The sequence below is a fragment of the Falco naumanni genome, chromosome 2 (assembly GCF_017639655.2).
Source record: "Falco naumanni isolate bFalNau1 chromosome 2, bFalNau1.pat, whole genome shotgun sequence".
Classification (NCBI taxonomy): Eukaryota; Metazoa; Chordata; class Aves; order Falconiformes; family Falconidae; genus Falco; species Falco naumanni.
In genome coordinates this window covers 41,083,808-41,097,512 of record NC_054055.1, presented here as the reverse complement: position 1 = coordinate 41,097,512, position 13,705 = coordinate 41,083,808, and positions in this window count along the sequence as shown.

Sequence of the window (13,705 nt, the reverse complement as noted above, 5' to 3'; positions counted from 1 at the left end):
CTTTCCAACTGATGCTCAGCGTTATAATCTCTCATTAGTTATAGTTTAGGTAGACAATAGAAGATTTTTTTTGATCATTTGGGGTAAATATCTTAAATTTTTATACTGAGAACCTGTGTTTTATTACTTTTCCTTGTACTAACCACTGATCATAACATAACCTGCAGAGCATTTCTCCATTTCAGTTTTGGAAATTTTAGGTGTAGGAAAAAGATGCAAAGAGCTACATCTAGGCCATTTGGACACAGGCCAATGGGATTACGAGTAATGATGAATTACTATATGGATTTTCTGCTTAATATTCACATGTGCAATATATACAGATACAGATATTAACAGTCCTTAGTTAAGTACAATATTAAATATTAGAAACAATGCTTGCTGACATGCTGTTTACATGAGACGACTTCTGTTAGAATTGGTATCAATTGTGCCAGTTTAGCAAGTTTTCTAAATGTGATTTAAATAAAGATCAGCAATAAGCTGACAAGCAGAGAATATTGAACACACTAATGATATTGTGATAGTATAAAAAGTCAATTTCACTCAGTAAGCCCATCAAAGAAGGTTACTGAAAGTTTTCTCCTCTAATAAAATAAGATGTTACTTTTTTCTTTTTTTCACTGAGATCAACCTTCTTGCTTTAAAAATAGCCTATTGAAAATATGTAGTTTTTGATCCCAAATGATTTTATATGTAAAATGTGAAATTGATTTTTCTCTGAAAATACTGTAACAGTCTTCTCTAGACTCTGATGGTCAACTTCATCACCAGGGTCAAATGTCAGTGTGTTAGAGAGCTGCAGGAGCAGACTGCTTCACAAGGGGTACAGACCAAGCACAGGCCATTTAAAAAGCCTGAGGCTGTTTGTAAGACTGTAATGAAACTACTGAATTAGCATGAACAAAGTGAGTGTATTGCTGATTAAACTCAATTAATAGAGCAGAGGATGGATAACACAATAAAGATGAGGTTAAGGCAGCTCCAGAAAGTGATCAAAAGAACTGATTAACTTTGGGTCTGTTTAAGGAACCACAATCCAGGAGAGGAGCTATAGGATGAGGACAAAATAAATGGTTATTTTTGGATTAGTTCCAGATGTAATGAGGCAGGGATAAGGAACAACCTGTCAGGATAGTTTGTGGAAGTAAAGTTCAGAAGGCCATGCATAGGTCCAGAGACTTTTAGGAAATGAAAAGACAAATCAAAGACTACTTGGGTGGGCCAGCAGAATAAAGATCGGTATTGATGACCCTAGCAGCAGAAAAGGCAAACACCTTCTCCAGGACACCTTGGTATTCCAGCCAGGATGTATGTGGGACCCTTGCCATCAGCATGGGCTCCAGGGAATCACAGAGGAATTTTGTGGGCCTTAAAAGTTACAAAAACTCAGGGGATTGGAAATGCATAGTCATAGTACTATGCTACTACTAGCTACTATGACTGTATTGTTACATTTATTATTTTTTACTGTGATTATCATAATTGTCTTATGTGTATCTCACAGTTAAATGCTGCTTTGATGTAACCATATTTACCTCACTGTTTGAGTTATATGTTGCAGTCTACACAAGCTATTATCTATAGAAGTTATTACAAATCCTTGTAACACACCTCACATAGCCAGTATCCTTCTCTGGTAACACTAATGTGTGCTGTCTGCCTGCTAGCAGTTTTGCCTTGGAACAGGCTGTTCCTTGATCTTTCTTGAGTTGCTGTCTTCCTCTGCTTCTTCTCTTAGAGTTTCTGTGTTTTCTTGGCTTCTTGCCTGTTTTGGCTCCTAGGTGACTTCAGTTCTTTGTTTTTTAATGGGATTTTAAAAAGTTACAAATCTGTAATCTCACTATAATGTTTTCTCTTCCCCTCGTCACCTCTTCCCCTCCCCTCCCTTCCCTCTTTTCTTCCCTTCCTCTTTCCTTTCCCCCTTTCTTCCTCCCTCCTTCCCTCTCCTTTTCTGTCTTCCTTTTTCTTCTTTCTTTTGCTTACAAACAACAGTTAAAGCTATGGCTCATAATTCGCTTATTTTAGTAGAAGGGATTGCTCAGCCATAGTACAACACTAGCAAGGAAATATTACAAGACTCATAGACCTGCAGTGTTGAGCTCTGTACCTTAGTGGGTACTCAGTCGCTGTGTGACTCCTGAAATATTGTGTCTGCTTTTCGAACAGTTTAGGCACGTTATATATCAAATATGTAATGTCAACCTATTGTACATGAATAGAACTACTGCAAAATACCACTTCTATATGTATAATCTCATGAATAAAATTTGTATTTTTTAGCTCCTCTCTTTCTCTTTCAAAATAAATGAAATTTGGGATATGTCTCCTATGTAATATACTGTCAAAAAAATAAAACTTGCCAGCACAGTACATGGGAGGCAATCTTATTCCTTCTCAGCTTTCATTGCCATTTTTTACATCAAGAGAAATGTTACTGCAATGGCTTTTTTCTGACCTTCTACTGAAATAAGGAAATAAGTCAGTGGTAAAGTATGATGTTTCAATTCCTTTCCCTTTGCCATTGTCTTGGTTTACTGACTAACTTTAAAATATCCTCAATATTATTTTAATGATCTACTTGATTTGCAATGATGATATGGCCCAGCCCATTTATAGGTTCTACTTCTGCAATTAGTAAGTTTATGTTTTGTTAAATGCTTCAAGTATGACCTATTTTTATCAAGTACTGAGTATTTTTATTACTATTTGAAAGGACACTGCTAATTTATTACATCACTCTGTGGCCATGAGTGAATAGATATGTCTTTCCCAGTATGTTCCCGCATTGACTTAAAACTTCATGCTACAAAAGTTCCATAATGCTCATCAATTTATGGTCATTATTATCAAATTATTATGACTAGAGTACCTTCACATGCATGGCATAAGTAAAGAACTCAGTAACTGGTTCACCATGGCTAAAAATCTGAGTATAACTGTAATGGCTGTCTGAGGTACTAGATGATGCTTAGTCAAAGTTTTCATTTAATTTAGAAACTGAGCGCCAAAATAATAAAAAAAATTAGCAGTTTTAATGATCAGAATGAAAAATTCCTCCTTCACATTCAGTTGCATGTTTAGTGTTTTACACTTACTAGGTCTTAGATCCCTGGTTCCGGGATCTCTCAATTCTGAAATGCCTAAAGTGTGATTCTGTATTAATTCAGGAAGCTTCAATGTGTAGGCGGAAAGAAGCTGATAAAACCCAGGCCTTTTTTTCATATTCACCCACATGAGGTAAGGAAAGATGAAAAATTTGCCTCCTCCTGTGAAAGTCTTCAGATTAAAAATAAAACAACCCTCTACCCCCATTCTAGAATAAAACAGGACACAGTGAATGAATAAAGATTCTACAATCAGTAGAGTGACTTAAGCACTTAAGCAGTAGGCTGTCAAGTCATGTTTCATTTTGCTTGTTTTTGTCTAGATAAATTCCTGACATAAAACTTAAATTGCTAGACAACGATGTTAGGAACACCATCTTCTCTAACTTTGCTTTGACAAGTGCTCTCAGCGTAAGGTGTTCTTTTAAGATGTCTAGCATATTAAACCTTTCAAAAGATGTAGCAATGGGGACACTCAGAATAAAATTTAACTTCCTTAACACCTTATGCATAGCTTTTAGACATCTCACTTAAGCTAGTAAATGCAAATAAATAAGCATTTATAAGTCATGTGAGGATTTTTTCTTTTTTTCTTTTTTTTTTTTTTTTTTTTTTTTTCTTTTGAATAAACAGCTATCTTGGATGTTGGCATCTACCTTGTAGACCTCTAAAACTGGGCAAGATGAGTGACGTACTGTTTCTAGTTCTTAACAGCTGTAGCTGAATTGTTTTAGATGATGAAGACCTCTGCTTCTGGACATGTGTACCTGTGGGACTACAAGTTTTTGTTTACATAGGCTTTGCAGGTACATTGGTTCTTAGACTACTTTTGTGAACATAGACACTAAGTTCTGCTTTGGTAATCTGTGAATTTCTGTATTTCTGTGCTAGTTTATATGATTAATCCTCTGGAAATAAGTATTTAAACAAGTTCTTTTCCACTAAAAAAAAAAAAAAGCTATAATAAAAATATGATCACATCCTTGTGCCCTAGCTACAATAACCTTGTGAGCAGAGAACTTAAAAATGATTGAGGAAACACTGGGAATACAGCACTGTAAAAATACATTGTTTTCTGAAATGTCTGAGGATTCCATTCCATTTTGAATTATATATATATATATATATATATATATATATATATATATATATTCATTGGGATGTTTCTCCCCTCCATCTGGGATCTCAATCTGGATCTATGTATATTTAATTACTGCATGCACAATGAAAATTCTTGAGAGAAAACGCTGTCCCAGATTAGTCAAAAGTCATGGGACTACTACACGTTACTGAAATGTGAAAATTGCGTACTGTAGTCACCTCAGTAGAAGGGGGATTTTTTATATTTCTCTAACATCTCATGAAATTGGCCCAGTCATTTATAAAATAGAAGTACTACTTTGATGCCTTAGTTTTGTGTTCCCATATACCTTTTTAAAGATGATTTAATAAGATCATCTAATAACTTCTCTCAGATATGGTAGACAGAGGAATGCTTATTTTGTGAATCTTACCTGTTTATTCTTGTGACTGAGGTGATGAACTTTTTGATGTTTGCACTACTTGTCTGCTTCTGGAGATGCACAGACTACCTGTGTTGACACTTCAGGTATTCACTAATTTTTATAAGAACAAAATAAATAATTGAAACTTAGCTGCTATTGACTTTTTCCTCCTCCAAAGTTAGATAGTAGATGAAAAGGTGGTGTTTTTTCTTTTAAATTTCATTGTATCTCAAGGATAGTACTTTCTCAGGTTTTTTTTGTGCGTTCTGTAATTATGGTGAATTATAATCAATAACAGAAGGAATTACTTGGTGACAAGCAAGTTATTTCTCACCTACAAAGGTTTACATTGAGGTTTGAATTTCATTTAGGGGACAAATAGTTAACATTTTATGATATTGCTATAATATATGAACAATTTTTTTTGGTGTTAATTCCAGCCCAGATTATTGAAATTATTGAAATAGCTTGTTTTGTATTTGCCACCAGCAGACTCACAGGCTGGTATCCCATTAATAGATTATTCTGACAACAATGACATTGAACCACAATGTGACATGGATTTCTGAAAGCATATTCTGTCATCTAAGTAATTGGGTTCAGCTTTATGTGTGGTTCTCCAAATCCACAGCAGAATAATAATTAGAAATTAAGTCAATATATAGATGATACAGGCTAGATCAACTGTCTACAAAGTGTGAGTGACAAAACAGCCTAGTAGAATCTATTTTTTTCATTCATAGCTCTCCCATCTTGTATCAACTATCCAGTTCTTTGGATAATGGAATGAATGGAAGGAGACATTATCACAAACATAGTATGGCAGAACTCTTATTTTGGGAACTACTGCTACTTCAGCAATGAAGGCTAGGAAAGATACTTGATTTCCACATATGAACACAACAGATGGAAAACACAGGCTATGAATAAATTACAGTAGAATCTTTAACTCTTCATGTGGTGAGGGTACAATCATAGCTACAAGGTGAAGAATCCTAAAAACTTCTCAGGCTATGATCCATAAATTTATGAGAATCAATTTCTGGCTTTATGTAGTAGGAAAATAGGTTAAGTAAAAGGGAAAAATACATTGCAATTTATCCTCCTAAGACAATGTTTCACTTTGGGGGTAATGAACTCATGTTTAAGTAGTCTTTTTCCTAATTTAATGTAGTTTCTAGTTTGATAAATCATACTCTGTCATATAAGAACTACCAGAATCTGGCCTCAGAAAAAATATTTTTTTCTAGAATATGGATATATGTATTTTTATTTCATTAAGTATTTGATGCTTACCTGTTATTGAACTGTAATATTTAAGTCAGTACGTTATAAGTATTTCAATTGTAGAATTACAGCTTGCATAGGAGACTGAAATTACATGCTAGAGAACTTCATGAAACTGGCAAATTATGTACTAGACAGATAGCAATATCCTTCAATCGGTCAAAGTAGAGTATACTTGCATCTTATCTTTCTTTGTTTATTCCTTGAATTCTGATCAATGTAGAATTTATGTTCACTCCTAACTGAACTAGCAAGATCAATCTAAAACCACACCAGAAAATTAAGTTCAAATTTACATCTTAACTTGTGAAATATGAAACAGAGGTTTCCTTTTATATTATAGCTAGAGTGCAGAAGACAAGGCTACTAGTCACAGGATAAGCGGTATCATTTTGCACCCATGGCACCTACACAGCCAGAGAAGTTCCAAAGTAATAACAGATTCCTGGTTCTCCAGCTAAGATCTAAGCAGCAAAATTAATAAGAAAATGCCTTCATTTTATCATGATGGCATTTGGGAGTTTTAAAATGCTCTAGTCCATTAGTCAGTTTTGTTAATGACTGTGCTCATGCTTTTAATCATGTGAAACACATTGACTGAGCTTCATTTAGTTCAAAGTGCCTTTCAGAAGCCTGAACAGAATCTGAGTGGTATGAAACTTTAGCTTTTCTTACTGTGACATAAATTTACCCAATTTAATTTGTGATTTATATGAAGATGCAATACATCCATAGATTGTAGAGAAAAAAAACTTGTCCATTTTAAACATTGAAATTTGGATCCTTAACGTTGCCAGATTGTCTTTTTTATTCATGATTCATATTTCTATTCTACCTTCCTAGAGATAATTATGGAAAAAATATTTATACTTGCACTTTTTTGCATTATTCTTGCACAGATATTGTATTTGCAAAATTATTTCATCTCTGTGAGTAACTCTTGTTGCCTGCAAACCAAGAATTTCCAATATCAGATCTCAATAATGGTTTGGAGGACTGTTGGGTAGTTTTTTAGTGGTTATTTTTGGTAGGTTTTTTATTTTATTATTATTATTTCACAATGACTGTTTTATAATCAAACAAATGAACAGGTTTTGAACTTTTGCCAGCATGAATTTGAATACCTAAGTTACAAGGATATCAAATCCTAGTACAAAACACAGAAGTGTTTCTACTGAACATACAATATTCATAATATATCATGTCTCACTTTGTTCATTACGCCAACACAGTATGAAATTTTATGACAAGTTTAAACCCTGTATATGAAAACAAAATAAAACATAATACCAAGTATAAACAGAATTATGGCATCTTTTTAAAAGAAATATCCTGAAAAGCATTGTTTCTGCCTATTAGTAGAAATCTTTAAGCTGTGTACTTCCAAGAACTCCTTCATTTTCTGAGATTTTTTTTCATTTGTACATGTTGATGATCTTTTAAGAGCTTGGCCAAAATTCAATGTTGTCTGGATTTCAGAATTACTACATTCCTCAGCTTTGTTTTTGGAGATGTTACATTCATAATGCATTCAAAACTGGTCTGACAAATACTAATGGTACTGGACTCCCTCATTAAGAAGTAACAAGTAAAATTTCTCTTTTCTTTCAAAAAAAGAAAAAAAAATGCTGTCAGCCTTTCTACAAAATGCTCATAAAACTTACCCCAACACGAGAAGACCTGAAATGAGTTCTTATTTTACTCTGAGAGCGTTCAAAACCAACACCTCTCAGAAGTGCCCTACCTGTTAAATAAAGTAAGGTTTTTTAAGGCATATGAAAGCTTCCATCATTCTAATGTTTCTGTCATGGGTCAAGAAACAGACAGAAAAAATTACAAGATATTTTGCAGAGAGAAACAAAGTCCCAAACAGTTGCACTTTTTCTCACATGTATACTATATTTTTAAAGTCATTCTAAACACATAGATTTTCAGCACACTAGTATCATAAATAAATTAAGTTGGTGAGTATTGGTTGAAAAGATTCTAAGAATAGTTTTAGTTTTATAGCTGTAGGAGTTCTGATACCTTTTGTATATTAAATTCACAGGATATGAATTAAATACAGTAAAATTTAAGTGAGTGTTTTATGTGTTCTGTAGTTGTGGCATGTACAGAATTTCAATAGTCTCCGACACACAAAAGTACAAAGTCCATCTGCTCCTCTTAATTATACTTGTCTGAATTTTTGAAAATCAACCCATGTTGATAACACAGATAATTTTTTTATTAAACATAAAGTAGATTTGGGTAAAACTACACAAAACTATTTTCTCATCAGGCAGAAGGCAACCATAATTACTTAATGTATATTCAGTAAGAATATTTGGCTTCATGTGGTGTCATTCCTTAAGGGGAAAAATAGTTGTTTAACAATGCTATGACAATAACAAACAATAATGAGTTAGCTTTTTTGCCAAAATGTCACAAACTTTTATTTGCATACGCTCTTGAGTAGCTACTAGATGAATTTTAGGCTTTTTAAACCTGCAAATGGGAAAATGTCAATGTATTTCACCCTGGTGAGGATTTTCTTTTTTTAAGGGGCTTCTTCAGTCATTAACTACTTGGAAATGACCTACTTTGTGTTCATTGACTAATTAGTCCAGTTCCAATTCAGTCCACATTTAGGTAAATTACTTCAGAGGGAGCTGGGTCAAGCTGTTGTATTTTTTTCAGTTTGGTGTGATTGTTCCGGTGCATTCCCAGAAATACATAAAAATTGAAAGTCTCCCCTGCTATGAAATTCACCAATATAATTGTAATATTTTTTTATATAAAATTATTATCAGCTTCTCATTCAAACCAACTTGTCTCTGACTTCTGTGGCCATTTTACAGTGGTCACTTCAGCACAGGTTACTTTCTTAAATCATGATTCCATCACCTTGTCTCAACTGTTGTGTATCAGAGCATTATGCAGCTTTTAAAGAGCACGCCAAATAACACAACTGCACACCAATGCACACATCTTTGGTGTTTGTTCATATCTTCTACAGATACACATATTTTTAACATCTTACTAAATCTAAATTCTACTGCTCCTTCTGGTAGGTACCAGAAGTTGGATTTCCTTTGTCTAACCTAAGACATGAAAAATGTAGATATTTACATTTTAGCTAAAACATAAATTATGTTAGGATTCAGTTACATGATTGTAGATGTATGAATCCTTCTTAGAAATCATAGGACAGCACAGACAGTCTCCAACCGCTGTTTTAAAAGTCGATCGTTCTCCCACTGATTCCAATTCATGTCTTCTAGCCACATGTAGATGTTTCAGAAATTTTAAGTCATATAAGGCACTGAAAACCTATATTCCTGCAACTGACTACTATACACATAGTCTTTTAGTCAGTGAGAAAAACAGTGAGGTTCATGTAGGCTATTTTCCTTCTAGGTCTACCCTAGAATAAGAAAATTCATGACAGAAATGTCTGTTTCTCTGGAATACCCAGAGCTGTTGTCTATATACACTAAACACAGCTAATCTGCTTTAGAGGCAGTTTTTAAACAGTGTAAATGTGAGAATGACACTTGTCTTCAGGTCAGAATTCAGGGACCTTATGATTCTCACCCACTGGGTTACTTCTGTTTAGATATCTCTTCCCATTCTACAAGAAAGACATAGACAGCTTAGAATCACACGATGATCACTTGTTGGATAACACAGAAGATACCTAGGATCAGGATGTTACAAGGCTAAGGAGCAGCTAACCGCCTTGAGTGTCTGCTGGGCAGGTAGTCATGAACCATGAGAAGAAGGATTACCTTCTCTTTATCCTCGAGTATGTTGGTCTTCAGTGTTGTTGAGATGGCATTTGCTGATTCTCTACCTTATTCTAAGGACTTTATATGTTTTCTCATCCATATTTTCTCTCTTGAATTCTTGACCTGCAAACTATTACCACCTCATTAATTTGTTTAAAGTTTTCATATTCTGCATGGCCTGAACTATCTCACAGACCACCAACAATTTCCTAGCAAAACTGAGCCAAAGTTACATGGTATTGCTACACTGAAATACTCTAGCCTGTGAAACTATTTAGTTTAGTTCCAAATAGTTTAGGATACCTCCTGCTATGCATACAGATGTCCACAGCATAACTGAACTTCCAAGATGCAGACATTCAACTTCCCTGTGTAAAACTTCAAAAAAGTGCCACAATACTACAGTTCAATTACTTAAGTGCATATGTACATGAATAATTCCTTTCTATTACCTGTCTGATAGTTCAGTAATCCAAAGTAAAAGATAAGATTATCCTTCTGTTATATACCAAACCTATCTATTTCCTAAATACTTCATATATAAATCTTGTTCACATTTTATTTGTGTCATAAACTTCTGAAGTTTTGTTTGAAAGTATGTATTGTGGCAAAAGTAGCTAATTAAATCCACATATATCAGTACTTTTTCTAGAGATCTTTTATCTGTTTGGTCCACACTGTAAATTTCTGAAGTGATAAAATTGTTAGGAACCACAAAGAAGCAATGTAGTTCACACATTGAACGTATGAAACTCAAAGGTGCTATAGGTAGTTTTCAGAAAAAGTCTGTGTGGCATTACACATATTGTTTTATTACTGTATTATTGTCTCTATGACTATTAAGTGAAATTTAGAGGAAATATTAGTTATTCTAAGAAGATGGAAATCACAGTGTCATTCCACAGCTTAATTTTGTCTAATTTCAAATTCCTAATATATTCTAATATTTTAGCTTTTCAGCTCTGATCAACATAAATCTCATTCTGGAAAATATTTTCAGTGCCTGATACAGTGCATCTTCAAGGAACCAGCAGTAATACGTCAGTACTTCTATGAATATTCGAATGGCCCACTACAGAACATACAGAACCTACAAAGAAAGTAACAGAGAGAAAATTACTTGCAGGAATATTGCACCACATCTAGTCCTTTGGTGTTTTTCTGCAAAGCTGCTGGTTAATTTTCCAAGCAGATGCTTTTATTGCAAGGAAAGCCAGCAAGCTCTGGCCTTTACTGATTACAAGCCCTCCAAAATGAATTCATAGAGTGTTTATAGGAAATTATAGTCATGAACTTTGGTTAATTTTCCAGGGAATGATTCTCCTTGAACACTGTTGAAAAGCATTTTTCATCCTAAGTATAGAATAAGCAAAGGATGACAAGCTCAATCCATCTCTCATTTGTCTTGACAGAGACAAAGTCTAAAGCACTTCCCTAAGGAATCCGATTTTAGTTCACAGTGATAAAATATGAGTGATTTGGGTCCAGATGGTCTCTCTTGCTCTTACTGGACTTGATTAATTAATTAATTGTTGTTTAGCCAGAAGTTAATCCATAAAATACACCAAATATGAGATTTAAGAAGTTCTTTCAGGTACTCCCCCACCATTACTGAGTTGATTTACGTTTCTATGTTTAGACTTGTAATGTAGGTGCAGATGTTTCAGTCTTCAAAGATATCTACAAATATGTTACGATGTGTGGCTTGCACTGTCATCATAAGCAGATTGCTGTGGCTCAAAAGCTGTAATAGAACCCATATCACAGAAGCTGCTGGACTGTGACAACAGTGATAAATACAAATGAGTTTTTTGTTTTGAGAAAAATCAAGCAATAGTCTAGATGATTAAAGTCATATGGGGAGAGATGACACAAGGAGTTTTCTAATTTGGAGCCAAAAGTTACAGATGTGTGTAACTGCAACTTTAAGTTCAGTGGCTAAATCTACCTAAGAGTGTCTATAAATAGTTCTCTGTGCTACTTTTTTATAGGGAACTATTCAGTAGGCTGGTTCCTGTGAACCACTGTCTAAGTGTGCAAATGTTCACACTTCTAAATTTAGAGAACTGAGGTAGCATGTGCAGCAATCAGAACTATTCTAGGCAGTTTTGCTAAAGTGATCCAAATAATTTCATTGCATCTATCTCTTAAGTTATCTGCTTTATGGAAAAGATCAGGTTGTTCCCATTTGTCCTCCTTTGCTGTCTTTTCTTAATACAGCAAACCAAATTCAGTGTAAAGCAACAGAGATGACTATCTTTATGCAAACTTCATGTCTCTGTAATTCTCATGGCTGCTGTAGACAGTGCATCTTTTGAAAGAAGTTAATCTTTCTAAAGGATATCAACTGGGTTGCAGGGAAAACCAAGAGCAACAAGAAAACAGCAGTCTGTTCCCCAATCCTGTGTGGTCAATGTGATATACCAGAAATGTGTATTTAGGAAGGAATGATGCTAGCTTTAAGTAATCAGAAATTATTTAACACAAAATTACAAAATGTAACCTTAAAATAGAAAAAAATATTGTAAGTGTTAGGAGGAAAAGAGAAGGGGAGAACATTCACCATCATTACTTAAAGCCTTGAAATTCTGTAGATTTTCTTGATTGCATTTTTTCACTCCATCTTTTGTCTCTCTGAGCATTCTGTCTTCTTCAGAGTCTATCCGAAGTACTTGTCTGTCTCTTGACCCACATGTTCTATTCACATCTGTCTGTTATCCTGTTGAAATTACTGGCTTTTTTCTAACTATACATATCAGCGTTGAATGAAACTGAAAATTGGCAAAAGAAAAATGCTAGAAAGAAGAGGAGGGGATAGTAGGGGAAGAAATGTTATCTGAGAGGAGTGAACACACAAGCAATCTTTCACAAAGATTTAAGAAACATTGTCTTTAGTTTCTACAGTAGTAATTTAAGGTTTTTGTTTCTAGAGGAACATGTTGTTAGCCACAATTACTTCTTGACACCACTATAGTGTTTCATTAAGGAACAGATGGTTCTACTGGTTTATAATGTCTGTCCTTCATCAGTTATAACAGCAGGCACTCACGGATTTTGCTCTAAGTTAGAAAAACTCTGAACACCTCAAAGACTTCAGATAACACATATTTGATTTCTCCTGTTTTACAGGTATTTGACTGAGAGAAAGATTATGATGGCAGATTTAACCCTGAAGGAAGGACACTCTTCAGTGTATGAGTGGTCTTTTGTTTCTTTCTTTTTTTTTTTTTTTTCTTTTTTTTTTTTTTCTTTTTTTTTTTTTTTAAGTCTGTTGTGGTTTTATATATCCATTTGGAAATAAAGGCTTCCTTTAAGTTTCTATAAGTAAGACAAACAATGGCTTTCAAACTTGCTTTCAAATACTGTGTGTAACATTAAGTATGAAACAATAGCAAAGACAATATGAATATTTATCATATACAGGTGTAATGCTTAGTTGATGAAGATTCTCCTTGTTCAGTCTAGTGTTATACACTCCAACCAACCTCCAGCCAGCATTTTTCAAAAAAGTTGCTATCTTTATTATGTAATTGCCCATTGTACTACATCTGCTGTGAGAAGTCTCACTTTTCTTGGCTGTGTTCCCAGGAGTCTCGTGTATAACTATTTCATTTAATTTATTGCAAAAGATGACAGAGAATTTCCATTTTCAAAACTCAACAGTATGTTAGTTCGTAGATGTCCATTAATAATTAAATACTTATGATCAGCTGAAAGATAGGTCAGATAGATACTCATGAAACAATGTGGAAGATATTTTGTTGCTTATTTCTGATAAGAGGACTCTATCTAGGGAGTTTTGTGGTTTGGTGGGGTTTTTTTTCATACATCAAAAAAATAAAGGGAAACAGCTAGCCATTTGAAACTATACTCATCTTTAACACCCAGAGAAAAAAAATCAAAATATAGTTTATGCCATTAGCAATCAAAAAGCTGTAAGCCAGATGGTGTTAACATATAACTAATGAGAGAAATAAGTTGTTGGTAATCGTTTTAGTTATGAAGAATTCAATTGTCAAGTGTCAGTTATATTTTA